The sequence below is a fragment of the Belonocnema kinseyi genome, chromosome 4 (assembly GCF_010883055.1).
Source record: "Belonocnema kinseyi isolate 2016_QV_RU_SX_M_011 chromosome 4, B_treatae_v1, whole genome shotgun sequence".
Lineage (NCBI taxonomy): Eukaryota > Metazoa > Arthropoda > Insecta > Hymenoptera > Cynipidae > Belonocnema > Belonocnema kinseyi.
Window position 1 is genome coordinate 138,935,816 of NC_046660.1, and position 2,604 is coordinate 138,938,419.

The 2,604-nt window shown below is 37.7% G+C and overlaps 1 protein-coding gene across 7 annotated transcripts in view; it reads left to right on the plus strand.

Moving 5' to 3' along the window:
* The window catches only part of LOC117170590, a 267,116-nt gene that overhangs the window by 175,437 nt on the left and 89,075 nt on the right, over positions 1–2,604 (plus strand). The window lies entirely within an intron of this gene.

A 2,604-nucleotide genomic window follows, 5' to 3' on the forward strand; every position in this document is an offset into this window, starting at 1 on the left:
TTGTAGTTCGGCATGTAGCTACTAGTTACTACTCAAAGTAGTAAACATTACAAAAGTTCCGCTATGTCCCTCCATTGCAAACTAAAAATAGTAAAATCTCGTTTGATTTTTAGCAAATATTGCAGCAAAAGGTTTCTCCGTGAATTTATAAATTTCCAAGTCGACCAAAATCGTAGAAGAACCTCAAAATCTATTTAACGTCTAAAACAACAAACGAAATGCGCACCAAATGGTAAGTGGCCGTTCAGACGTCTCCGGAACTTATCGTTTGGCACGACTTCCACTCGCTAGTTCAGAATGGACAGAATTTACGTCCTGCAAATAATTCTGCGGCGTTCGTCCGCGCGGACTTACTCCCTCGCAGTAGAAAAGCACACATCATCCAAATTTACATACACTTTCATAGACTTAACGCCCCATGTAAATTTATTACCTCACGCAAACTTATTATGTCTCACACTGATGGAATCATTTCCATCGGACGGTATATTTTACAGACGACTGCAAATTGAACAATGCACGTATAATTACTAGCAGATTGTAAATATCACCAAAGGTTTTTTTTTACAGTGTAGGAGTTGAATGCTCTTTAGTATAGTAGAAAAAAGTGTAACTTTCATTGTTAGATGTGCATTATTGGTAATGTGAGGGTAAAAATATATAAACAGTCATCCTCGAGTTCATTTTAGATAAGCCTTAAATGTCAATTTTTTACCTTTAGTTAGTAGAATAGTATTGCAAAGGAGATATGGAGACGCTTCTCTTTAAAGCTTATGCCCTCTAGACAGGTACAATTTACAGGCCGTAGCTCGAATATGGTACACCATTTTCTGCAATGGATCCTAGACTTTTCCTTAGGAGAAATCTTCGGTTAGAGTGTACTACCTGCAACGAATGATGCCAGAGTTGTTGCATCGGAGCATTATCAGTCCTATGGAAGTTGGACTATTGTCAATAAGTTCGCTGTATATTGTATTCTTCAATATTATATTAATCACTATTTGCATACTGTTGACTTGCTTATTTTTTGTGTATGCTGTTTTTTTGCTGAGTGTGTCCTATTCGAGCCGACCTTTTTCGATTTTCGAAAACTTCGTTTTTTGGAAAATCTTTATTTAACAAAAAACCGCTGGTGATGTGACAAAAAATTAACCTTAACTTGTCGAAAGTTTATTCAATAATAGCCTTTCGAGTGACCAGTTATTCAATTTCGGTTCACAGAGTCACGGCAATCCATCGAAAAGGAGTTGGTTTGTGCGTCAACGTTGATTTAACTATTGAAAAATAGTATCAGATTTAATAATATTGATGACATATAAGCACATGTGTGTATGTGTGTGCGTGTGTGGGTTTGTGTGTGGGTATGGATGCGTAGGTATCTATGATAGGGAATGTTTAGTTTAATATGAAAATATTATTAATAAACATATACTAATATTAATAAAGTGGACAGTATTACAATAACTACAGAAAGTAAAATGCTCAAAAGTCTGGATTGGTTCGTTCGCTAACGTGGCAGGTACTGCGCACTAATCACGAATAAGGAAGTTTGCGGGCTTTATCACGAGCTGCAAATGCCTAATGTTGATACCGATATTAATTTTACTTGTCTAACGTTAATATAATATAGAAGAAGAGTAATAGAACTAATAATATTGAGAATATTGTAAAGAAATATACTATTTAATAATATTAATAACACTGCTAATACCGTAATACTGAAAGTAATTAAAATGACGAAATATGCGAATTTCCAGACTGGCTCGCGCGTCCAAGCCACAGGCGCCACGCACCAATCATGAACGAGTATATTCACCGATTGGGCGACCCGTTCTCGAAGATCCAAAATTCGTTTATTATAAAATCCTTATTATTTCGTGTTAGTTTTAACGATTTTCGAATTGTATAATCGAAATCAATCATTATTAACAATGTCGAGATTTCAATGTAATATTATGAGTGTTGGAAGATTCAAGTAATAATACTTAGGAATACACTGAAACCGCATTTATATCCGCTCTCACTTATATGCTTTCACGCATAATCCCAAAGAAAAGCGATGGGATGAGGGGGCCCCAACCATCGCCGCCTCTTGTGAGATCCAATGCACGGGAGTGGGCGGCTGGCGCGGCGAAGCGGAGTGGGTCAGCGGAGTGGGAAAGCTTTCGCGCACTCCTATAAAAGTTCGCGTTTCGCATCAAATTGATAAATAAAAGGAAAACAAAAAAGTAAAAACTTTTCCCACTGCGAGGCCACCAGAGCAACAGACTCAAAAACTAACGCGGCAAATTTAAATTTCCGCGTACCACCAGCACCGGTAAAAATCCCACCCATTAATGTAATCGAGGATGAAGCTAATCATCCCTATACAGTCCTCCATAATACCTTAAAAATGTCTTCCCATTCTAACCCTGTCGTGTATAACATAGGATCCGATGTCTACTCCGTCCGTGTTTCGTTTGTAGAAGGCTATCGTCAAATTATCTCTAGCCTAGAGAAACAAGGTTTCGAGTACTACTTTTACAAGAACATAGAGTCACCCCCTATTAAACTCGGGATGAGAAACATCCCTGCTTCTTCCCCTGAAGATTCAGTACTTGCTGA